General features: G+C 33.2%; 1 protein-coding gene across 1 annotated transcript in view; it reads left to right on the top strand.

The window, feature by feature from the left end:
* Nucleotides 1-27,570, top strand: part of LOC150106512 (uncharacterized) — a 317,654-nt gene that overhangs the window by 155,344 nt on the left and 134,740 nt on the right. Inside the window, exon 2 of the mRNA XM_090393017.1 lies at nt 16,145-16,267. The gene's annotated coding sequence lies outside the window, so the exon portion shown is untranslated. The remainder of the gene's footprint in view (nt 1-16,144; nt 16,268-27,570) is intronic.

Genomic DNA, 27,570 nt, shown 5'->3' with positions numbered 1-27,570 from the left:
TGGGATAGCCAGCGATCATATTGGCATTTTCTGCTTCTTTGAGCCACTTGAGGTATGCTCTTTGCTACACATAAATCTGTTCTCTTCTAATATCAGTCAACTATTGAATGTATTCCTGCGATCGAAAACATTCAACAGGTTTCTGTAAATAAGACTTTTACTTCGCAATTGAAATTTATTTGTTGCTAAACAGTCTGCATTTTCAGCTTTTATTAGGTGGATGAAATAGCGAAGTTAAAAAAAGCTGAGTTAAAATTTTAACTTTTCAATGATAGTTTGGTGTTACCAGTTACACTTAGTCCGTCATAATATTGCCAAGAAAGTTCGAACAAACTGATTTAAAGGCCAATTATACTGATTTTTCTTGTTCGTTTACTAAATGAAATAGAAATCGTACACACATTCGTCTTATTTCGGAATTTTTGCATCACCCACTGTTTTAAGGGAAATATATATATATATATATATATAAATTTTAATAAATAATAAAAGTTATTTTTTTCTGATGATTTTCATTTGTAGCCATCTAGAGTTTCTGTGAACGATCCAGCAACACTCAACCACAAAACTTGCAATCTTCGAATTTCGTTGAACTCACTTTTACTTGGTTATTGCCATGTTGCCTGTTGCGAATGCGAATGAAAATTGGCTTTAAACTACATATTAAATACATTTTTTTCAGAAATCCCATGGATTTATAGCACCTTCTCTCCTTTACATTGATAACCGTCCGTCATAATATTGCCAAGAAAGTTCAAACAAACTGATTTAAAGGCCAATTATACTGACTTTTCTTGTTCGTTTACTAAATGAAATAGAAATGTCAGCGTATTGGTGTTTAAATTGTATTTTTTTATGTAAGCGAAGGTCTCTGTGGGTAAGCAGTTCTAGAGATAGTTTTCGGTATTGAGACCACATGTTTATTAAACAATAAAAATATTTTTCATTGTTTAATAAAACTTGTTCGTCGTAAGACTTACATCATCAAGGATCGAGAATTAATGAACAGTTGTGAAGTCAAAAAACATCTAGTGTATTTTTTGCTTTTCATAATCGTCTCTATTTGTATAACTATAAAAATGCCTTATTTTTTATTTTTATTTTATTTTAGTTTGTTTGATATTTCCCCCTTAAATAAATAAATGTATCAGTTCTTATTGAAACACTTAATAGCATGTTATCAAGTGCATTTTAATCTGAAACAATGGGGAAAATAAACTTTTTTCACTGTTATTCACTTCTGAAAATTCTTCAAACTGTTGCTCAGTATTTAAATATGGCTTTTAACACGATCGAACGAGTTCACTTTCATTGTTATCACCGCAGTGATTGTGAAGTCTATTTTTTAGACTTCCTATTCTTTCTTCAATAAAAAGAGCCTCTTGAATTCATCTTGCTCTGAAGTAAGAGAAATGCTGCAAAATAAAAATTGATAAAAAAAAGCTATATATATTTTCAAAGATCGAATTTCTCCACTAGTCGAAAAATATAATTAAAGAGATTACCTAGCTTTAAAAGATTCGAATCTTAAAAAATATAAATACTGGTGTAAGACTTTTGGCAATTGATTGTACAATCAGACAGAACAGTCTCCAAGACTAGCAGAGGCATTTAAAAACTAATTAACTATGACAACAGGGATTCTTAAAGTTACACAGTTCATAGAGTTGTTTTGCAGATGATTCAGAATTTGGATACAATAATGTTAGCCAAGATCAGTTTCTGAAGTTATATGTAAATTGAAAAATAGCACGAATTTTAAATGATAAATTATTAGAAATTGAAAACAAGAAATGAAAACTGAAAAATATACCATGAATACAGAATTTTAGTTGTTTTTTTTTTTTTCGGGGTGATTAGAGGGGTGATTAGATTCTTGAATTTATTTTGTAGTAAACTTCCATTTATACATTACAGTTTTAAGTAGATCGAAAGCACAAGTATAATGTGCACTTAAATATCCATGATACGGTTTATTTCGAAATTAGCATCGGCACAAAATAGACCTCATCTTAATACCGAAAATTGGCCAACTATTTTCATTTCTCCCGCTTTTAGAATATAATGTAACTAGTGGATTTAATATCAGAGTATTTTACTTTAAAATATATAAACTTTATTTTTTCCTGTTTAATAATTTATTTTTAGTAAATCATGATCTAACTAACAGTCGGTTAGACAGAATTATATCATGGATCTGATTTTCCTATATTTAAGGTAGTATCCTCACGGATCCTACCTTAAAGTTACTGTGTAACTTTAAGGATCCGTGAGGATACCTGTTATCATAGTTAATTAGTTTATAAATGTTTATGCTAGTCTTAGAGCTTATTTTATATCTGATTGTATTATTCATAACATGGGTGATTTACAAATAAAATCCCTTCCTGATATCTCTATCCTTGAATGCCGTGACAGCTTGATATTGACTCTAGTTACTGCCTTTAAATTACAACACTGATTTTAAAGCATAATAAAATATTTCATTTCCTAAAGATATAACCACGAACTTTGTCAAAAAAAGCCCAAGATGATTTTTATTATTAATTTTCAACATTGTTAAACTGTATTGTTAAATCATTTAAACCATCGATTACTGTGATTTTATTATTATCTGAATCCTATATAATGTGTTTTATGACTTTATTCACATTTCCAAAAATACTTTAAAACACATTTTTCCACTAAAACTGTTTTATGATGGAACGTAGCTGCTTTTCTTCATTTTCCATATTTTGAAAGGTGGTAATGAAAGGTAATTTGATATCATTAGTCTTTGTCCTCTATTCCTCCATCTTGTGTTTTTATTGAAACAATTTCTAGTCAAAACTCTAATACCTGGACACGTTTTGTGTCTTTTGTATAGTTTCTCACTTTCATTTATATACGTCATTTATTTACGATGTATTACTTCTTGCTTTTTCACTTTTTATTGTTTGTTTTAATAAACTTTCTCCGTATATTTAATGTTTTAAAGCGGTTATTGCAGATTCAGTTTTTGCAGCCTTGTGAGGACAGTTTAACACTACATTTTATGTTCTAATATTAGTTTCGAACTTCTTTGCAGTAAAATGTTTTCCTTTATGTTTCCTTGTGAAGTTCTTAACCAGAATCTAGGTACGATAGGAAATTGGTCTGTATACCAACTTGAAATTGCCCTTCTTTTTTTTTGATAAATAAATGATCCAGTAATCAGACCTTCACTTGCTACTACAATAGGCACACAATATACTGTCCGTCTTATACAAATCCAAGCCTATCGTTTTATTCGGGAAGTCATTCACATTTTAGTAAACAGAAGTCATTAACATTAATATTAATATACTGTTTGTTGTCCAACAAATCCAAAGCATGTCCGTATACCCAAGAGATCATTAATATTTTAGTATCCTTTAACAAGTGAATGTTCAAGCCATACAGAAAAAATATTTTATTATTTGTGCAGGAACTCAGCGTTTTTTAATTTCATTATGGAATTAGAAAAGTATATAACAGTGAACGGTAATTATTATCCAACAAATTAATTTCTTCATCATTTTGCATGCTTAAAACATTTTGTGGGTGAAGTTGATATGTAACATTTTACACGTGTTTTAATCACCACATTCATGCCTCTGATAAGATGTACATATCTTATAGTGCCGAACATCACTAAAAGGGAAAACGGTCGAGAGATTTCAAATAATCGTGATAATTTTCAATCACTGAAAAAATTCAATCCCAGCATAAATTTTTCTGTGCATCTGTAATTTCAGAATAGGTCTACGTTCACACTAAACAAACTTTCTGTAACAAACATTTCTGAACTCTTGGGGCAGAAATTTACAATAGTTAACGTATATACAAGCATTATTTAGAAAACGTTTTAAATCTTGATCATGAAAAGCGATCTACTCTTTTTTTCAAATACTTTCATTGCATCCAAATGGAAACTGTCTCCGAGGATTTCTTTTTCTGCCTTATGATAGAACTACTGTTGTAAATTCCTTCCATGTTTCCCTTTCCAATTGAATGCACTTGTGGTCGATTTCTTAACGTAAGAGAACAAATGGGTGGTGGCAGTTTAAAAAAAAAAAATAGGCCAACAGTCTTCTGTAACAAGCACGATGTTTAAACCTAAGTTAGTAGGAGCTTACTCCGGGAGCCTCTAATTAAATATACTCTTTAAACAGCGGTTACTTGGTTACCTGAGTAGTTGAACATACAAGTCCTTTCAAGGTTACCATGGAAACTTTCTCACTGATGCGTACTTTATCGACTTAGCTCAGCTAAATTCTGCAAGACGTAGTACCGACCAGAATCTAATCAACCGAATGATTGTCTTGTGACATGGATGCCACGAAACGTAACTTGGAAAATAGTTTAGTTGTCCAGCATTGCCGAAAGGTGTCACTTTATGATGAAACTGGTATGTGGCTAGTGCAAAAGGGATCGCGTTCGGGACATCGCTTGCACTAATGTAATTGACAAACTAACCAATCACTTCACACTTCACTTCTAGCTTTTCAGAGATGACAAGGCAATAGATGCTAAATTACATTAGCGATGATTGTTTTACTGGAACTCAACATTTCTCTACACGTGTGCTCGTTATGAACGCTACAGAACATTATCCTACTAAGTACTATTTGACTAATGAAATCAAAATGTTTGTGCTATTATAAGCTGTTTATTTCGACTACATTTCTCTCTCTCTCTTTTTTCAGCCTTTTCTGAATTAATTAGTAACAACAGCAATGCGCTTTGATTTGGGTTTCCTCTCTAACGCGTTCATAAAGAAATATTTCAACTAAATGTGAGCTAGTTCATCTCAAACAAAGACGGCAGAGTTTTCATCCCATATGACATGCATGCAATTAACAAGCATAACACACTCGCCTCTAGCCATAATTGCTGTGGCGTAATTTAGACAACTAATCAACCAACCTAACCAATTCGCCCCCCTCTCTCTCTCTCTCTCTCTCCCACCCTCCCTCAGTGCGTTTCGAGGTTTACTGATTTAACAACGCCTTGGGTTTTCATTAAACTTCATGAGAGGAATTCTATACCTTAATCAAGTAAAGTTGTCAAACAAAGGTGGAAGATAGTTCTAAAAACAAAGTTTTTCATTCTACAAAACAAATACAAAATTAATAAAAATAATACCGGTGGATCATTAACTTGATAATTGATAATAAACCCCCTTTATGATAATCCTAAACCACGTGCATTCTTTTTTATTCTTATTCCAAATGATCTTAAAGCATAATATATTAAAAAGTGTATTTTTCTATTTGTTGTAAAATATCTAATTCCATCAAGAATGTATGATAGTTCATCACGTATTCAACAAGCACTTTGATGCGTATTCGCAAAGACGTCCATATCTGTCCTTCGAATGGAAAACACATGAGTTTAAATCTCGTGTAAGACATGAAAAACCTTCATGAGACTTTCTTAGATGAGTGTGACATCATGTTTCGGAGGAGGAAAGTTTTGTTTTTTCTGTAGTAAAATCGTATTTTCATCCCTCTAAGCAGATAAACTGATCACATGCAATTCACATACATAAATACTGACATCATAGATTTAGTTTCGTCGGTGGAAATTCCAACAAATCCACTTTATCGCTCCTTGTTTATTATTATTATTATTCAAAATTCGTTATAAGTAACTAGGTAATAGTTGATACTTTTGATAAATTTAAAATAACGCTGATGCGCAGAAGATATATACAATTCACCTTTCTAATTTATTTCTTCTGAAATAGCTACTAATAGTTCCGATTGGTTACAATTAAGGAAGAGACAACTAATACATCCACCAAATGCGTGAGCTGTAGCCAGTTTGTCTGTTTTTAGCAAGGTAAAACTTCTCCAGCTAGTCAGTTCTAATGGATTCCCATTAAACAGTTGGCTGTGATTGTTGTGCGATTGCTTTTTGTCAGCATTGCATAACACTATATATATATATAGTATTGTGTGTGTGTGTGTGTGTGTGTGTGTGTGTGTGTGTGTGTGTGTGTGTGTGTGTGTGTGTGTGTGTGTGTGTGTGTGTGTGTGTGTGTGTGTTTAGCCTATTTTCCCTTGTATGTTGAGCTCAGTGGCCTGTCACGACCAAGTATCATGGCTTCTTTTGAAACCTGATTAATACTCTGGATCATATCATATCTATCTACGTTGTGTATTATACGGCTGCCAAATGAGTGTTCCGTTAGCCGGTTTTTCGTTTTTTTTTGCGGAATAAAAAATCCGAGTTTTCGGAAAAAAACACTTTGTCAACTCTGTATTTGAAATTGGATAACAACGATTCGTTGAAAAGCTGTAATAAAACTTCTTCACATCCTAGACCGGATTCGAACTTGGATCGTTCTAACAAAAGGAAAGTATATAATTTCATTCCTCTGCTTCTTTATTTCCTTCAATTTTTTTTGTTCATCTGGATTTTTCTCACTTCACTTTATAGCAGTATTTTAGTTAAGGAATATTCAAAATTAGTTTTTCATTAACTCTTTAATGGTTCTACTCCTTCATGTGTTCTTTAAAAATAAGTTCTTTGATTAAATTTCATCACTGAATAAATTTTTGTTCTTTTTAAATATTCCGGAGGAAAAACGTCAAACCAAAATTTATTAAAGGGAATCTTAAAATTTAGCATAATCTGACCAAAAAAAGCGACGCTAACGCTGAATTTCGTGAGAAATTGATTGGTTTGTTTGTACAGTAAGCGAGATGTGACGCTGGCAAGAGATATTGGGCATCATTCAATTTCCTGCTGGTGAAGTGCGGAAGTCGTCAGTTGAAAGACATGACATTAGATAGTGATGAGCAACTTTCTTATGAAAGGATTCAGATAAATAAGTTCAATAAAAAAATAAATGAGAATCCAACTTTTGGGAGATTCCATATGATTTGTGCCTGAAATATTACTAAATTTAGCACCACTACACCAATCCACACTAGTGGTAAATAGAAATATAGCCTGCTTTGAAATGGACACTTTTTATAGGTAATAAGTAGTTGGAGAATGTGAAGAAAGAATATCCTGTGCTAAACATCCCCTAAAGAATAGAAGGATGGATTGAACAACTTTACATGTTTGATCTCCAAAGCATGGTTACCAAATTATCCAATCTTTTATTCCATCCATACTGAAGTAAACGTGATAAGGATTACACAATTTCCATGGAGAATACAAAAGAAAAGTCAAAAATTCCTTACAATCCAAATTTTAAATTTAGATTGTAAGGAATTGAATATCAATAATTAATATAGCGATATGAGAAATATCGCTATATTAACTAATAAATAATTAGTCTTAGTATTCATTTGTTGAAAGAAAGTCACACTTTATAGAGCGTCCTAAATCAGAATCTTGGTCCTAAAGGGGAGCTGAAGACATTCTTCTCGGAATAGCCAAGATAGATTTACATGTTTTTATTGCCTATGGTTAAATCTGAGAAGTCAAGTCTAAAACGTTGATTAACCTACGCTGGTTTCACGCTGATTTGTTTAATAGCCTTTGGTTATATTCCAAAGCTGCTAACCATCCGACTATAGGAAATTATCTAAGAGGGAACTAACGTAAGCAATAGTGGAGGTGTGGATCTAGATCCCTTCCTAACTAATTGCCTCCTTCTTCAACAGAACAAAACTCGCACAGCCGCTGTCACCTACATGTTGTTTGGTATTATAAAGGAAGTCAAATGGGACAAATTTTCCTCTGTTATCTAAACCTTAGTTCTCAAGAAGTGTGGCTGTACAAGAGAAGAATTCAATATCTTTACTTTAATCTAAATCACTTCCTCCTCCTCCTTCTTTTGTTTGAGTTAAGCTCAAAACAGCTATAAGTAAATTATCAGCATACCCAAATCCAAAACTGATTCTTAAAGAGCTAAAAGCAAAAATGCATAAATGACAAGCATTCTTTCTTGTTCTGGACAAAACCATTGCTTTTGTCTCACCATGCTTCCACTTCTTTTACACACTGATGGTTCTGTTGCATCATAAACCACGAAAAAAAATCGCTTTTAACTCTTGCATATACGATATTAGTAAACGTTCTCTTACCATTCCTAAGCAACATCCAATGCCTCCTTTGATTTTTTGACAGAAGGAAATCAAAAGAATCATGTGCATATTGAATACCAAAAAGTCTTCTATCCTAACGGTATTTCTTTGATCTTTGAAAGCACGAGAAGTTCAGGTTCTACTGTTCACAAGATATTTGTATGGTTGCTGTTCATCGGTGTTGCCATCGTTAATTTATATCCTCTCCTCTAAATCTCTTAAAACACGTGTAGCGAATATTCATCACACCATAGTTCAACAAGCTTAGAGAGCATTTTTATTTTAGTTTATAATTTTTTCCTCCTTTATTAATTTATTAATAAAACTGTTCCAAAAAACAGAAAACTGTTTTTTGAAACAGTTTTCTGTCTTATTGTTTCCTGAAATGTATAGGTTTTTATCCAATATTAACAAGTTTCTTCTTTCCCTTAATTTTTCTGCTCATTCACAGGATATGACCAAGTATAATTCTCGTAAGGGAACTATGTAGTTTTTTATATAACCCCTTACGAGAATTATACTTGGTCATATCCTGTGCTAAACATTTCTTTAAAAGTATGAGCACTAACAACAACAACAACAACAACAACAGTGAATAAGTCACATTAAATTAATGCCACGCAAATTCATGTTTAGTTCCTTGAAATTTGTTTGAGGTAATTATTGTTAAAATACTTTTAGGAATATATTACAGTGATGTGATTACGATAGAATACTTTATACTTTTTCATTAAAGGAATATAGGAATATTTTCTTTAAGTGTAATATATTAGTTGAAATCTGTGTGTCTGTTTCTGAGAAATATAAAAATATTTATATATCTAAATTTACGTAATATCCTACTAAATGTAATCAATGTTCCCACTTAGGCATCTTGTCCTGAAGTTTTAACGCACAGAATATAAGCCTTTCCTTCAAAGAGTTGTCACTTTATCAATTAATAATTGTTAGCTTTCTCTTCTGCACTTTCTCCAGAATATCAGTGTAGTCTGGTTGGATAGAAATCTTTAACTTTTAAATACCATATTTTAAATGAGGTCCAACTATCATCCTTTATCAGGGAAATAATTAAATCTTATTATATAAGGTTCCTACACATCTTGGAAAGAATCCCGCTTGTATTTTCGCTGCTTGAACTGTGCATAGAAATTTCGTATTTCATTGTACCGTTCCTCAGTTCTTTTCTTCCTCCATTGTTTTTACTTTACATCTACCTAATACCTAATACTATATTAACGTTGAACTTATGGAGCCTACTTTTATTTGGATAGCAAGTAAAGAATGGATAATTAATCAGAAATATGCCTTCATTCATATTCTCTATTATTGTCATCGACTGCATAGTGCTGATCTCTACTTAATCTTCATCTTTTCGTTTCGTTAATAATTGTTGCCAGTTTTGTTTATGGGACATATGTAATTAATTATAATGAATCCAGTATAGAGAGAAACGATTTACTCCAACATTTTGTTTCAGCTTCAATTTTCTGCATTTTTAAGACGGTGGACAACACTGTTTTGCCTGATATTTTATCAGTTAATGATTATTGCACCAAACATAAAAAGTGAAATATTTATTTCCATATTTCTATGACATACCGAGATGGCGACAGAGGTTATACTGACCGAGTGAACCCAGAGTCGCTCTTTATAGGGGATTTTTTATTTGATTTTTTATGGTACAAAGATATCAAAAGGTCATACTGCACCAGGACACAAGTCACAGCAGAACACATGGCAGTTGGTTAGTAGGACAATTACAAAAATCCATGCCCTTATCGGGATTTGAACCTGCAGCCTTTCGGCTGAAGAGGATACGCTAACCACTCGGCCAATCAAGTCGACCTTGGTCAGAGAAGGAAGTAGAATAGGCCGAACGACTTACCAATGTAAAATTGTTGATGTCTGGATTCTGTGTTATGTCTGAACAGAATACATCTTAAATAGAATCTGAATATAGTATTTTAAAAACGATTTTTTACAACCTATATAAAATTTACATTTTATTGGCATTTCTTTTAGTATTTTTGCATTTGCAGTTAGTTATTTTTAATAAACTCAATGGTATTTCTTTGTTGTCACGGCATAGACTGCAAAGACAACTATAATTGCCTAGTTTTATTCACCTTTCTTATCGGTTTATTCCCGATTACACAACAGGCTTGCATGAAACGAAAGCGTTGAAATAAAAGAAGATTCAAAGGAAACCAGCAAGGAAGCTACAAATTACGTCGTCCTTTGAAAAGTCTGCAAATGGATAACGTTTGGGTTTTTCTTTTTTCTTTTCTTTTATGAATTTATGAATATTTCATGTTTTTTTTTCTTTTGTGAATTAATAGGCTGAATAGGCTGTGTATTGTGAAGAGGTTTTGAAAAATGACTATATGTCTCATTCTTTTTGGATATAAATGATTGGTTATTATAATACACTAATATATGATTTTTTTCAACTTAATTATAATCTGTAAATTCAATGAAATTTTCAAATTTTCAAATTTCATTCTGATCTTCAAATGATTTTTTTTTGTTGGGATACGAATAACCTTTTTAATTCAAGTATTTAAGCTTAGGAGTGGTTTACATTCATGTTACACTTTAATGGAATAATTACAGCCAAAGAGAAATAATTAAACAACAGGTTTAATTGTTTCAGTTCGTCTCAGTAACAGACATCTGAAATTTTCTTCTTCTTCAGTTTCATTCCCACTCATGTAGGGCCGCTGCAGTGGATCAACCTCCTCCACTCAATTCCGTCCAAGGCCATTTTCTCCTCTTGTCCGAGGTAGGTCTTGGATGTTCCCACTCAAGCTTCCCAGTCATCATTGTTTAAGTTTCCCCTTTACTTCTTTTTTCCAGTGGCTTCATCTTCAGTACTCTTCTTCCCATATTGCTTTTATCTCGTCAGATAACATGACCAAACCACCTCAGCCTTGGTTTCCTAACCTTTCCAGAAACTTGGGTTGCCTTCATACTTCCCATGATAAGTGAGTTTCTTTTCTTCTTTTGAGGAATTTCAACTTAATCTACATATCTTATAAAGCTACTGAAATTGCTCTTTCGAGATTCAATTTCCATCTCTGTAGTTCGTGGAGCGGATAAGACAACACGTATAATGTAACGCCATTTAGACATTTTAAGGAAATTTAGTAGTTTTAAAGTCGAACTAAGTAATATACACCATGTTAGCCAACGAAAGATATTTCTAAAACACTGAACTTTTTTTCTAGAAACCACATATTTTCCTTTTTTTTTCCTGAAAGAAAAAAAAATGTGGTTTCTAGAGAACCACATTTCACACACTGTCATAAGCTACACATTTCAAATACTGTCATAAGCGTTTCACGTCAAACCAGTATTTTCAAATAAATTGTGTAATTTTTGTTTCAGTATGGTATGCAGGTTGAAACAAAAATTAAGCTGACTTGCTCCTTGCCAACTTCAGCAGTCTCTAGTGTCTCTTCAGAACGTAAGTAGGATTCTTTCATCGGTCTCTAGAGATTTGCCTCCTGTTCTGATAGACAGCCACTCACACTGAGTGGTAAAACTTGAAATCTAATAACGTATCGTAGGTTATCAGTCAACCACGGTATGATTGTTTAGGAAATTGTTTTGTCCAACATGGAGGTAAAACAAAACTCTTAGATACAACTTTAGCATAAATTTAACATTTAAAATTGCTGTTATTAATATTATTACTAGCCAATTATCCTTAGTCAATATTACTTTTACAGTCCAAAAACTAGAATCCTTGAGATCCTTCACAGAATTTGCTTCAAGCGTAGTATGGCAATATTTTATATAAAATACGTGTTTGTGTCAATAATAATAATCATTTAAAACTTTTCATAAACAGTTGATGTTTTCTGGTCAAAATTTCTTCTTGCTGTATTTATGATAGTTTAGTTTTCAGGATTATTTGTCACTAATAATAATGAAATTATTTAAAATTTTATAATTGATGGAAGAAACTGGTTTAAATTACTATAGTTACCCATATTGACCTCTAATGTAGCAGAATGAAGAAGTTACTACAGGAAGTTCATTCAGTTCATGATATCATAAGGCAAAAGTTGCTTTAAGTCTGGATTACTGATTTGAAAAGTAATATTGTATTATGAGAACAGAAACATCAAAAAGGTTTGAGATGAAACTATTCTTGAACATTCTAATGATAACAGCAGTCTGTATGCTAACTTTGTCCTAAAGTTGTATTCATCAGTTTTCTCGTTGGAGCAAACAAAAAAGGAAACAAAATAACATAATAATGAATAAAACTTTCCCTTCCCCTATTAAAACTTAATTTTTTTTCTTCATTAATCTGATTATTTAAATTTTGGACTTGATCCGCGGAAACATCGAGATTACCAAACTTAATAATATATTCTAAATTAAAAATACCACGAAATTATATACTTGGTTTAATCCATTATCCAAGTGTAAGCAAACAAAGTTTGCGCCTGAAGTATCTTTCAGGACTGGGACAACTCGTGGCAAAGGTCGTATGACTTCACATCACTTGCCTTAGTGTCCCATAATGCAAAGCACATCTCCTTGCGGACATGTATAATGCTATGCATTATACGTGTCAGCATTATACATAGCATTTCCGTTATGGGATACGAAGACAAGTGATGTGAAGTTATACGACCTTTGCCACGAGTTGATGCAGTCCTGAAAGATACTTCAGGCGCAAACTTTGTTTGCTTACACTTGGATAATGGATTAAACCAAGCATATAATTTCTTGGTATCTTTAATTTATATATAACCAAGTGAAAACGTTTAATAAATAATATATTCATTATTTACTAAGACTTCAACATTTGCTTATTTCGCTCGGGAGCTTCGTCTTTCTCTGATTTTTAAGCGAGCATAATCTACGGAAGATCGAAGAACTATAGCATATTAAATTCTAACGGATAGATAAACTGCAGTCTTATTTTAGAAACTAAACTTATTACTTCTTTCAGTAAATAAAGATCAGTGGTCTCATTGTGTGATCAGAATCATCTACCTGATATGAGCGGTTCAAATCCACAGCCTTCTGCAGAAAAACACTTATTCATTTTAGGGCAGCAAGATTGCATGCTATGGTAACAGTAAATAAATCGCTTCCTTTAATCATGAAAATTCAATACCTAACAATGTTTTCATTCTTAGTTAAACAACTGATTTATACTGGCTCAACATCTTCATCGACATTTTCTCTTGCACTGCATGTTTTAAAGATTAACAGCTTGTACATGGTATCGTCGACGTCCAACTTGCTCTAGCATTATATTCAGAATACTATTCGAAGTCTCATTAATGCTCTAAAAGTCAGTAATTATTCATTATATCTGTTTTCTTCAAATGGCTGAAGATGGGGAGAATTTCATTCATTATTTTGTTCTTGTCGCATTCTTGTAAACTGAGTATAAATATACAACACTAATACGAGGTTGAGATAAGCAAAATGCATTGATAGAATATATAACGTTCACTCTCTAACCAACAATCTGTGCAAGTTTTAAGTTCGAATCCTCCACCGTGGAGCAGAAATCTTTTTGACTTTCTTTATCTGAGAGGTTAATTTCATCACCCGGATGCTAAAACACCACTTGCTAATTTAGGGGCAGAAACAGCTTGAAGAGTTTCATGTTTGGTCACTTTAGTAGGCTTTCTAATTCCATAGCAAATTTGTTGTACTGTATTTATAGGTTTACCGTTTTCTTGTGAGATTCGCTCAGACTCACGTGCGAGTTTAACGTGATGTACCTATGAAATTCCACACACGAGGGAAGATGTGCAACTGATATAAAATGAGACTACAGAACGTACAACAACCTATTGCAGTGTATAATCAACTAAAAAACGTCCATGATTATCTTCTTCATCATTAATTTCAAGGATTTTGGAACTATTACTCTGTAATTTTAAAGGATGACAGATGTATTTTTTGTTCTACCTGGTTTTATACTGAATTACTTGTTTAGGCAGTCTTTCTGTCTGCTACATTCTTTTAATATGCTCTGTTCAGTTGCATTTATATTTCTTAATTTTGTTTTTTAATGTTTTCCTGTTGTAATTGTTTAATTGTTTCATTATTCCTTCATTTCTTTTACGATAGAATTAGATATACACTACAGTTTTTTCAGTCCACTTTTTATCAGTTATTGTTGAGATTACACTAAAGTAGTGTTGGTATAGCTAATGCATTTCTAAAATTTCATTTTAGTCAATCTTTGCACTGAGTTAAGTTTAAGCATAGAATTTTCAATATTTTCAATATATATTTCAATTTTCTGTTGGGATTATCATGTAAAAATTTTGCGATCTAATTTAGGTTTAGAATATCGTTTTGGAATTTATCGTTATAATCCGTCAATATTACCAATAAATATACACAAAAGTAAGTACTAAATTCACTACAGTTAATGAACGAGATAGTCCAATATTTCGTTTGATTATTGTCAATGCTATTTAAATATAAAATATTTTTTCAAATAAGTGCACATTTGTCTAACTTCTTAGTTCATTTCTTTTTAGATGCTAATTTAGAGTTAAATCTTATCTATATTTCATTCTCTTCATAGTTACATAATTGCTGTTAAAATGTTATTTGATCTCTCTCTCTCTCTCTCTCTCTCTCTCTCTCCCTTGCATTTTAAATAATTATTTTTTACCTTAATCAAATGTTAGTTTTTGTTTTCAAAATTTTAAATGTATTAGGTGTTTCTAGATTGTATTCTCCTCTTTTTGCTAGTATTCATTTTAGATGAAAAGCTGAATCTGTACTCATCTATGATTTTCAGAAAATGCATGTTGTGATTCTAGAATAAAATCTGAATATTTTTTGAGTCTATTACATAATATTCTATATTTTTAAACAGGAATTTTCAAATGATATTAGCACTGTTTTCATTACTTTTTTTAAAGAAAAAAAAGAAATTTCCGTTGCTCTTTTTTCCTTTTGGTGCGTTCTTTCCTCCATTGAATATAATTTATTCAAAAATTAAAAAAAAAACAGCCTTTCTCTGAATATTATTTCAGCATTTTTATGCAATTCTACGTTATTTTCTATTGATTTTCCTTTTTTTTCCCTTGAAAACTACTTCTAAGTTATTTAAACGTTATATTTAACAAATAGTATAAACGTGAACTAATTAACGACTAATTATTATACGTTGACTTATGTTATATATTCTGTGCTGTGTGATGCTTGTCATAAAATCATTCTGGATTCAATCATTTGATTTGAGCGAGTGTTTGCTTTCATTTATATTTTTCTAGTAACCAGTATGACTAAGATCCTTAGTTACACACGCAGACAGACCAATTTCTTTTTTCCGTTCTTTATTATTACTTTATTTTTATGTATTCATTATTATATTATATTGTCACTTGTTTTATTCCTGTTTCAGTGTATTACTTTTTATAAATTTTCAGTTTCGTTTTCCACTATCTGTTTGTAACCGTCTCCTTCGTGATTGGTTGACTGAATGGTTAGCGTACGCGATCTAGTAACAACAGGCTGCGAGTTCAAATCCCACCGTTAGTAGTAATATTTGTAGGTATATATGTAGATTAAATAGCTGCATAAATACCTATCACAAAAATGTGTTCATGAAGAAAACATTACATTTTAATCGAAAGACACGCGGTTGTTGGTATATTGTTTTCATTTATCATTTTCGTAAATGTTAGGGTTTTACTAATTAGATGGCCTTTCAGATCTGTTTAGCCTTAAGTGGTCAGAAAACCAACTTCATGAAATCAGAAAATTTCATCAAGAAAGTAAATATCACCGACATCATCGTTTGACTGTGAACCTATTTTGCATAATTACTTCAAGTTCAAAATGAAACTGTAAAATTCCTTACCTTACTTTTTTTTTCTTGTAGAGTTCTTGTTTCTTTTGAGAAAGCTGGAAGTGCATAATAGTTTCTTAATCGTGCTTGCTTTTATATCAGAAAATCACATGTTTGTTGAGTCAATTTTTTACTTAAAGGAATGACCTAAATACTTTTTCCATGTAATTTTTCGAGTGAATTCTTCTCATTTATTCATATAAAGCACATATATTATTCATTTCACTGTTTTGTGATCTATTTATAGGGGACACCAATATCTCTGATACTGCTTCCATGTTGTCTAATAATTTTAAAATGAGGTGTGAATCCGAGTGAAACCCATACTTCCTAGGATCTCATTTTTTATAACCCTGAAAGAAAGAAAATGGTTAGTACATTTGTTTTACATGTATGTTTAATTTAATTTAGAAGCTATTTTTCATCATCATCAAATTCCTGATATCTACCCTCAAGGGTGTACAGGATAGGATAGTACTATATGAAAAATTACATCATTACTAACTTCCAATATACAATTTTCTCCAAATCAGTCTGTTACCTGTCAAGACTCCAACATTATCAGCTTCTTACATTTCTAAGGCACTTTTTACTGTATCAATTTACCTATATCTTGGTCTTCCTCTGGATCTTTTTCCTGCTAACCTATCAGAGAACACGTTTTGCTAATCTTTCCTCTCCCATTCCGATTAAGTGACCATACCACCTGAGATTAGCTCTACTAATGCATTCCTGGATGCTCACAATGTCAAGTTGTTTTCTTGCCATTGATGCCATCTGTTCATGCCCCCTAATCTTTCTCAGGACTCTGATATCTGCAGTCTCTAGTCTTCGGTCAAGTGTTTTACTTTTGGCCCAGCTCTCAGATCAATACGTTAAAATTGGCTTGAATACTGTCTTGTACACAGCTAATTTTGTGTTTTGGCTAATTTCTCTCTTATTCCATATAAATTTAATTTATTCAGTTGACTTCCTACCATACTAACTTTGTTCACTCGGTTGTCTATTTCCATATTTAATTTACCGTCTTCACTAAAAATCGTGCCTAAGTAGCTGAAACGTTTTACTTGTTCTATAGGTTCTCCATTCACAATACAGTTGATATTTTCAATGTTCCTGTCATTTTCATTGTCTTTGTATTTTTAATGCTGACCTTCATACCAAAGCTATTACAACAGTTATTCACTTTAGTCAGGGAATCTTGCAGACTTGTAGCGGATTTATTCAGAAGTATAACATCATCTGCATAAAGCAAAGAGCTGACATTAACATCTCCAATTTTGATATCATGTTTAATACCACTTTCCTTCATAATGTGATCCATATAGATAATGAATAACAGAGGGGATAAAGTTCATCCTTGTGTGACACCAGATTTAACATTAAATCACATTCCTGTACTTCCTTCAATTCTAACCGCTGACTTACAAATAAAGACTAAGTATTGCTTGATATAATGTCCCATTGACACCATATAATTGCCGCGTTTCAAATAGCTTCTCTCTTGGTACCTTGTCATACGCCTTCTCCAAGTCTACGAAACTTAATATAGATCATTGTTATATTCCCATGATTTCTCAATTATTTGTTGTAAAGTGAAAATATGATTCTTACAGCCTCTATTTAGCCTGAATTCTGCTTGTTCTTCACAAAGCTTCTTTTCCACAATATTTCTCAAGTATACGTGCATATATCTTATCAGGAATACTCAGTAGGGAAATACCTCTGTAATTCTCACATTCAGTTTTATTTCCCCTTTTTGTATATTGGTACTATGAGAGATCTACTCCAATCATCTGGAATTCATCCCTCTGTCCAGACTTTTATACCTCTATACTTGAGCATTTATGGTCGAATATCATCTACTCCTGCTGCATTTCCACATTTCAGGCTTTTGATGGCTTTTTCTACTTCAAGTATGGATATATATTTGTGACTACATGCCTGGTGAGTATTTATTACCACTGTGCTGTCATCACTGCTTGTTTCATTTAGCAAGTTTTCGAAGTCATTAATCCATATTACTCCAAGTATATCTTTTTCTCCAGTTTTCATGTCACCTTTATCCTCTAATCCCTTTTACAGCACTCTTCCCTCCATTTCTGAGCTTCCTCAACAACCTCCAGAATATCCTGCTACCTTCTTGATATTTATTTTCTATGTTTTTACCCAAGTCCTCCCGTGACATTTGTTTAGTTTTACAGTGTTTAGCTTTCTTCCATTTGTCTCTATGTTCTCTAAGAGCACAAGGTGACTTATTTGCCAAGAACTTTAATTTTTGATACTTTCTTCTTTTACTTCACTGCCTCTTTAACTTCTTGTGTCCACCATGAAGTTCTGAGTTTTCTATCCTTGCACACAACCTCACCACATGCCTCTCTGGCTGAATCAATCAATGTTTTCTTCAGGGCTTGCCGCTGAATCTCCAAGCTTTGTTTCCTGTTCACAAACTCTTTCATTTTTTCTGCAATAAGTTTTTATGTTTTAGTCTGTAGTCCACATCTGAGAACTTCTCAACTTTTATTCGCTTTAAAACTTTTTTATATGTTCTTAGTTTCAATATGAATTTTAGTTTTATCTTGCTCAAGACTAAATGGTGATTACTTCCAATTTCAAATCCTCTGTACACTCTGGTGTCCTGCACCAGGGGGGGGGGGGAACATCACTATGAACAATAACATAGTCAATGAGACTTTTCTTATTCCTAGCCTCTTCTCTCCATGTGAATTTGTGCATATTTTTATGTTGGAACATGGTGTTAGTAATAACCAGTCCATGTCCTAGGCAAAAATTCAACAGGTATTTGTCATTATTATTAGCTTTGCTCTTTTCTCTAAATTTTTCCAATATATTTTTGTATGTCTCACAATCATTTCCTATTCTGCTATTTAGATCCCCAACAAGGACCAACTTTTCCTTTTTCCTTGTGTCTGTTACTTTCTCTAAAGCATCAAAAATTCCTCCACTTAGTAGAACCTTCTGTTGGACCATAGGCACAAATAAGTCTCATTGTCCAGTTCCTCATTCTCATATTTGCCCACATCTCTCTAATTGAGTCTGCCTGCCATTCAAGATTAACCTCGGATGTGTAGTTGAATAACACTAAAAATAACACTGAAAAATACAGACTGTAGTTGACAAGTTTTACGGGCATTTTTATTTAAAATTAAATTGCTTAAATAGGAATAAATGAGCATTTGAAAAGTCCTAAAGCAACTAAATATTTAGGAAAATGCATGATGACAATAAAGAACATGCGTTAAGAACAGATGTAACTAAAATAGATAATGAAATCTCTAAATTGATGAATATTAAAATGAATACTACACAAGACTGTTTAATACTTACTATTTGTTTTAATTGAAAGTTTCATGAATGACATACTAGAAGATAGTAATAGATTTATTAAGTGTGTATTTTTCTCTCATCGCAATGGTTGTGAGGTAGTAATGTTACTTTTACTAGATAAATATTATAGAAAAAGGTGGCTTCCTGTTGCCATCCTAGTCTAATAGTATCGTATTGGACAAGGAAGGTGTGTATAGTGTTCAGGGAGTTGGTTTGCTGGTGTTGACAGACGCAAAACTCGTTTCCGGAGGGAAAACTTTCTATCCATATGCACCGGCTAACCCACCTTTGATTAAAAAAAAAAACCTTACGAAGATTCTTTGTGTCATTAACGGAATCAAATCGCATAACTTCGAGAGCAAAAGGCAATCGAAATCTAATTGTGATCCATAAATCCTGGAGATACTTTATTGAAGTTTATGAAGAAATAAAAGACGGTTTCATAGAAGATGTTTAGAATATATTTACAATCTCCATAGAATTATGGACGGTTGGTAACCTTGACAATAAATATATTTTCTTTTCAGTAATAGTGATACATACTTGAACATCATTGTCTGACTGCGAAAAATTATATAAAGATATATATAATTTAAGAGATATCGGAATAGTTGGTTATTATACCGGGGAAATACTGAACCCAATAAACAGCCCACAGGTCGGCAAGGACTTCCAAGCTTATTCGCCAGGCACCATTAGCTATTAAAAATTACAATATTTTATTACCCTAAATCAAGATCACCAACATTTTATTTCATATATCAAGTCATTGATATTTTTTTCACCCTTCAAATTCAGATTTTGTGAGAATATACACATTCATAACATTCAATACAAAATTGAGTACTGAATACTGCACACAGGTAATATAATGTAGGCGTAATACTGTACCTGTTAAGTTACGGTACATAACAGTGATGTGCTCCTCTAGAATGCTGAATCGTCGTTATTCATAGTTCCAAGAAACAATCAACAGGCTTGAATATAAACTGCCTGCTTGGAAGAAAACACGCGTTTCCAAAAAGAAAAATTTTGCACATGTGCAAAGATTAATACTCTCATAGAAAGCCATAAGCAATTAACAGACAACATACTGTCCTCATTTTAGTTGCTTTTGCCCTAATTCCAAAGTAATAGCTTATCGTATGTTTATGGACAAAACGCAAGCAATTATTATTTATAATACAACAAAGTCCTGATTGCCGAAATTAAGTATGTTAATGATAAATTAGCTACCAGAAACAAAAAGAAACTAAAGTGGAAAATAATGCAATTCGCTAATAATGGCATTCTTATCAATGTAAATCAGCTCTATATTATAATTTGGATGAAATTAGGAGGAGGAGGGGGGAAACGATTTAATAGAAGAGAATCCGCATAGCATTTCCATCTGGTCTAATGTTTACTCACCCGACTAAATGACTAAACAAATCTTTTTTCTATAATGCGAAAAACAAAGCACAAAAGAAAGTAAATAGTTAAATCGATGGTTATCCAACGACTGGGTCATGAGAGAATTTCAGGTGAATGACGAGAAGGCGTAATAAAAATGACTAAATATAGAAGATATAAAGTTCAAACAAAAAATAATCAAACATTTTTATTTGTATTTATAGCCTTTCCTCTAATAAACCAAATTAGCCAATCACATTGCACTTATTGTATAAATAATAAAGGCTGAAGAGGTGACATTACCTAAAGTCGAAGCATCGAGTAAATCAGTTTAAATATCCTTCTTCTTCTTTATTATTCCCGTTATTATTCTATCAAACATTATTATTCTTCCCTTGCTGCCCTCCCACCCCTTTCATTTCTCAATCATATTTCCCCTCAGGTTTTGATAATTTCGTGGGCTGTTCCGCCTTAAGATCATTCAGTTTTCTTCTAAGCCTATTAAAACACGAGCAGCTGCTGGTCAAATATTCCCCCCCCCCTCCCACACATACATAGAACGTAGCCTTAAATTTACCAAACAAATTCCCTCTCTTCTTTCATTGTATCTTTCTCTCTCTCTCTCTTTTGTGGAATGGCTTTATCGCTGATTTCCCGAAGGTCTACCCCTCTTAGGCTATTCAGGGAAGGCATGAGCAGGTTTTTCTTAATCATTAATCTCTCCTTCGATATCATTACCGAATTACTGTTATAAGAAACTGATTACTTGACCTTAACATGTTGACGAATCTAATGTGTAAGCAAAGAAGGGATAATATTATATATATATATATATGAAAAAGCTTTAATGACTGATACCGAGAGATAAAAAGATGACATGATATATTTGAAAAGATACTACTAGTACACTAGTTTCGTTGAATTGATCAACATCCTTCAGGTATCACAATCAAAGAAGTATATAAAGAATTACAGAGACTTAAAATTGTAATAACAGAACAAGTACAAAAAGACAGTAGCGTGTTTGAAAACAAAATGCGAGCTTGAGTTCCAAACAAACGTATACTACGCGCTGTTGCGAGTGCGCCAGTACTGAACAGAGGCAACGTGTGCGTCAAAGAGATTGAAACTCAGGCTGTTGTTGATATCAGAGGAATCTAGAGAAATTTCCCTGGATTCGACAATCTTTCTCTCGAGTTCATCATAGTACACGTGGATATTAGAAGTTTGAGTCCAGTTCACAATGTGTTGGCAGCCTTCGTCTGCGTCAGCTAAAAAGAGAATGTGGCTAGAGAGAGCTCTAGTCCTGTTATAGGAGATGTCTCGACGATGTTCTTCCAAACGTAGAAGGATGGATTTAGCAGTCTGGCCATAGTATGGCTTTCCAAAATCACATAAAATCTTGTACACTCCTGGAAACTGAGTTGGAAGATGTTTCTCTTTAGGTTTGCTAAGTATTGAACGAAGTTTTGGAAGCGTAGTGAAGCAAGTTTTGAAGTTAAACTTCTTGAGAATCTTGGCCAGTTTTGGTGAGAGAGAGCTGATGTAAGGCAAAGAGATGAAGGCTCTTGGGGAAGAGGGATCTTCAGAAGTAGTTGAGTGACTGGGCGAATGAAATTTGTCAATTTTCTTAGGAGAGAAACCATTATTAATAAAAGTTTTTTTTAAAAAAAAGGAGTTTCTCTCCTAAGAAAATTGACAAATTGAGAAAATGAACTCGAGAGAAAGATTGTCGAATCTAGGGAAATTTCTCTAGATTCCTCTCATATCAACAACAGCCTGAGTTTCAATCTCTCTGACGCACACGTTGCCGCTGTTCAGTACTGGCGCACTCGCGACAGCGCGTAGTATACGTTTGTTTGGAAATCAAGCTCGCATTTTGTTTTCAAACACGCTACTGTCTTTTTGTACTTGTTCTGTTATTACAGTTTTAAGTCTCTGTAACTCTTTATATACTTCTTTGACTGTGATACCTTAAGATGTTGATCAATTCAACGAAACTAGTGTACTAGTAGTATCTTTTTAAATATACCATGTCATCTTTTTATCTCTCGGTATCAGTCATTAAAGCGTTTTCATAATATTCCAACCGAGTAAAAATGAATTCTGAAAAAAAAAAAAAAATAAAAATAATAAATGTAAAATTTCTGCATCTTTCTTACAGTTCGGTTTCTTTCATTCATAATCTCATAATAGTATAATCCTTTATCACTACAGTTGTTTGCATCTCAAAATATATATAAAGTGTGTACATCATCAAAGAGAAATGAATATATTTTAAACAGACAATTGAACAGTTACAAAATAGCAGTGTGCCGTTCAGTAGTATCAAAAGAGATGAAATTTTCGATCTCTTCATTGGTTGTCTGAAAGAGAAGACAGTATTTGATATGCCTATGTTAGAGCGCTTGAATTTCAAAAGTGTATGTTTTTTTTTTTCAATTTTTAACTATTTATTCAATATTCAATATACTTAAATTTAAAAGAACCCTGTTCATATACCATTTTTTTTTTAAATTTATATCTGTGGTATTACACATCGGATGTAATTTTGCCCACACGACTTCACGATGACAATGCGTCTATTGCATGCATATTAAAGACCGTCTTGCCCTTGTATGAGGTTGTACCACAAAACATTTCCAGTATTAATACTCCATTTGGTAATTCAATATTTAATAACGTTCTCGTCAAAGAAACGTAAGTCTGCGACACATGTGAATATTAATGCATTGTGGTGGCTTCTTATTAATTTACCGAGGAATTCAACGTTTCCTTCAGGTCTGTTGAAATTTTACATAAATCTCATTTGCTGTTCTTTAAATGAACTAGTTATTTCTTGCTTTGTCGTGTGGTTCATGTAGACAGAAACAAAAATGAATGCAGAGTCACCGCCCGCTCGTAGGTTTTAGCACTCTTGGCTTTCGCATTGTAGAAATTAGATTTGGCGATTTCGTTTTAGTCGGCGTTGAGTCGGACAGGTTTGTGCTAAAGTGGTAGCGAGTGACCGAAGAAGACATTTGTGATGGTGTGTGTCGTGCACTTCCATTACGCCATAACTCTCGAGGATCATAACTTTTTCAAAGATAGCAAACTTACATTAAAGCCAAAAACAGGTACTAACAGCCTCGTGTTTTCGAGAGACAGAACTTTTCTGAGCTTGTCACTCAGAAAGTCCATAAGTCACTTTGTGAAAGAAGGCAATGAAAGGGAGTGAGAGGGAAAGCATTTGAAGACAGCATAATGGACTTTTTGAAAAAAATATTAACTGTCCTTAATGAAATGAAATTCATTAAGGCTCTGCATTCTCCTGAATGCTATATACCATCGGTTTTTTCTCTCTGTATTCTCCTGTTATATACCAGCATTTCCTGGAATTTCGTACCTAGATTTCGAAAACACTTGATAAATTCATAGCTAGAAAACATCTATACCTTTTCCGCGTATTCTTTTCCGAATTTCGTGGAATTTCTGGATAGATGATTGTTACCTCCGAAGGAACTAAGACAATGGGGGAGAGCGAAAATCCCTGTTTATGTAGACTGGCTAACTTAACTTCCGTTGAAAACCTTTTATACTGGTTCCTATGTATTATAACGGAAGTATTCTTTTTAGTACAATTATATTAATCATGTAACTAAACAAAATATGAGTAAATTTTCTTCCAGATTAAACAAATCTGCAAGTATCATCTTAGAAATCAATAAATTTTACAACTTTACTCTGGTTGTTTTGTGCAGAAATTGATAAGCGTATATTCAGAAATAAACGCTCCTGTATACTTCCTGGCTGTACTCATTATTTCACTTTTACGTAACAGTGGCTCTTTCTGGAGTGGTTGCGAAAACGAAGCGACATTTCGCCATAAGGCGAAAAGCTGGATTCGAATAATAGCTGTTTTATCTAACGATTCACCCATTCTCATAAGAAGTAGCAGAATTTTTCGCTCCCTATTTCATGCCACAGACCGATCAAAAGGCATATGCAATTAACAGACATAGCACACTGACGTATATTTAATTGCTTCTGCCATAATTTTAACCAATTAAGCAGAAGAAATAACTGCAGTGATTTGTCCTTCTTTCCGTATAATATTTATCGATAATCTAATGCAACCAAAACATAATCTTATTTGATTTCCCGAAAAAAAAACATGTTTCACTCTTTGTCTCACTCTTCGTCACGACTGGAGATCAGTTTTCTCTTCTTGGAGTGACTTTTACATATAATCTGGAATAAACACATCACTTCCGTTCTCTCTCAAGCTTCCAAAAAGTTCAGTATTCATTTCTAAACAATCCTTTTGTTCTACTCAATTCCTAACACTTTATAAATCCCAAATCCGCTCTACTTTAGAATAGTGTTCTCTTATTTGTAGGAACGGTACACTAAAAATCTCCTTCAGAATGCTATATTGCATCCAGACGAGAGCTATTCGCTTAATAGATGACTCTTCTCTCACTGATTCACTCCAATCTCTTTCCCATGGACTCTTTTTCTGCAATGTCTTTTCTATAGGTATTTCATGGACGCTGCTCCACTGAACATGTACTACATTCTTCCACTCTCCTGGTACGAAAGCAGGCAGCTGCTGGTGAACATTTACAGTTCGGCTCCACTCACCGAACCAGCTTCTCATCCCCTTCCTTGATTTTATATATTTTTCCATTGGAACAGTCTTTCCCATACTATTTCTCCAACCAATACAACCCCAAATCTTCAAAAACACATTAAGACACCTTTCTTCTCTTGCTTACACGCAACATCGTGTTACGTGTAAGCAAGAGAAGGTCTTGCTTACACGTAACACGATATTACGTGTCTTGTGACCTCTCGTGTGTTTGAGATAGGTTGATATTAAAAAAATTAGCACGTATTGCCTCACTGTTTAGGAATCTCTACACAGAACCCAATGGAATAATACCCGTACAGTTCATCGAAGCATAATTGGTCAGATCTGTGTATCCAGTCTGCGCTGTTTATCGACGGACATTATCTGATATCCGCCAGGAGAGACTCCATGTTTTGTTTCTGTATGATTTAACCGACCTGGTTCACCGAATTAATAGCATAGATGCTTTCCAACCAATATTGTTAGTTCGAATGTCTCTGTCTGTAGGTATAATTGAATATCTTTAGGTGATCGATAATTTTCATAGTTCGGTTTGAGACCACCACCGTGCTTATTGGAGGAGACGTGAAGTGGCTTGCAAATTGTCACATTTTGTTTCTACAGCTAGATGTTCGAATTAGAAACATAAAAACACTCTTGAAACACGTTAACACGGCATATTAGGTTCTGGATCGTTTTGTTTACTCGGCTGTGATTCCAGCCTTTCTCAATTCTGGCACAAAGGAATGGGTCATGATGTTGCTGCTCAAGCGGAAAAGTTAGTTTGTTTGCATTTTTATTTATCCCCGAACATGTGAGTTTCTTGTTTCTCTTAAATGGAAACATTTCTTCACTTTACCACTCGCAATAACTTAAGTGTTTTTTATTGAATTCTGTATAATTTTCAGCTATATTTATACGTTTATTAAGACCTAGAGATATTTATGAAAAACGAATTAACAATTCTCATTCTATTAGAATTGAATTGGGGCAGGTTTTTTAATCGAAATACCAACTAATGATAATATAACAGTTACTTGAAATACGAAATAGATGGCAATTTGAGATATAAAATTTAAATTAAACGGGGATGCTGCTCATGAAAAATTCAGTAGTGAAGAAATGAAAGGAATTTTGTTGAAGATCAAGAATCGAAACTGAGAATAAAGAGTAATCGGAGGGGGGGGGGATATTGATGAACGATAGTCATTCATTTAACTGGATCCATTATATTACACCACAGACACTGATTAACTGGTTCTGGCGTCCAGAAAATGAAATGAGAAAAGAAGATTGATGTCGCATTTAATGAGATCACGCTTGAAGAGAAAAGACAGTCGAAAGGAATGCCGATAAATCTATTTAATTAAATAAGATCAGTAAAACACAGCTTAACCTATTGACATTGACATGAAATTAAGCTTAAAGCCTGTAACTAGTTAATTTTAGGGACAAGAAAGAAACCTAATCGGCTTTCTGAGAAATTGGAGATAGAATAAATTGCAAAATTAAGCAGGATCATTCAAATATAATCCGATAGCATTCAGAATGATCTGAATGGAACCTGATAAGCCTGGGTAAACATTTTGTCAGTTAGGACAATAGACAATGAATAAAACTCTTGTCCGGCCATCTAATATGTCTTATTTTGGGGTAATAAAGTGTTCAAAATGCTTATTTCTTCATCAGATTTCTGAAAGGAATATTTAAATGGAACTTAAAATTTATTTCTTGATTAAGAATGTCATAAAACCGGAAAAGCGAACTCGCCTCCCCACGTGTCAGGCTCGATGGCCTCTTACAACCAAGCAGCTTAACTTATAAACCTAATTATTGACATGCTGTATGTATGTAAAAACTCGACTGCTTGTCTGTGAGACCGAGGAACTTTCCATAATTAATAGCCTTTATAGAAGTTCCTTTTCTTGAGCATTTGTCTTTCCAACCAAAAGTCAGCATCCCTATAGTGACCTTTGGTTAGAAAGACATAAAGCATACTACATAAAGCATTATACATAGTTTCTGAAAAAATCTTTTAATTTCTCTTTAATTGAAATATAAATTAACTACACCTACTGCAGAGCCTCTAATTTTCCCTTTTAATTATCGTAGCGAATTAGTTTTTGATAAATGCAATTGCTCCTTCACATAATCCGACAAACAAATTCTAAGGGTGCAAAGTCGCGACTTATGCGGTGGCCAGAAAATTGGCTGTTTTCTATCCAACCTTTAGATACAGGTATCCTGCATAGTTATGTCTTCAGTATTGTCACGCACGTTCTTTAAATTGATTATACCACTTCTTGCAGTTATTGAACAAA

Source organism: Typopeltis vanoorti, chromosome 5, assembly GCF_054136105.1.
Source record: "Typopeltis vanoorti isolate ZY-2024b chromosome 5, IOZ_Tvanoo_1.0, whole genome shotgun sequence".
Lineage (NCBI taxonomy): Eukaryota > Metazoa > Arthropoda > Arachnida > Uropygi > Thelyphonidae > Typopeltis > Typopeltis vanoorti.
Note: the sequence above shows the minus strand (reverse complement) of the source record. Positions and strands in the feature narration are given on the sequence as shown.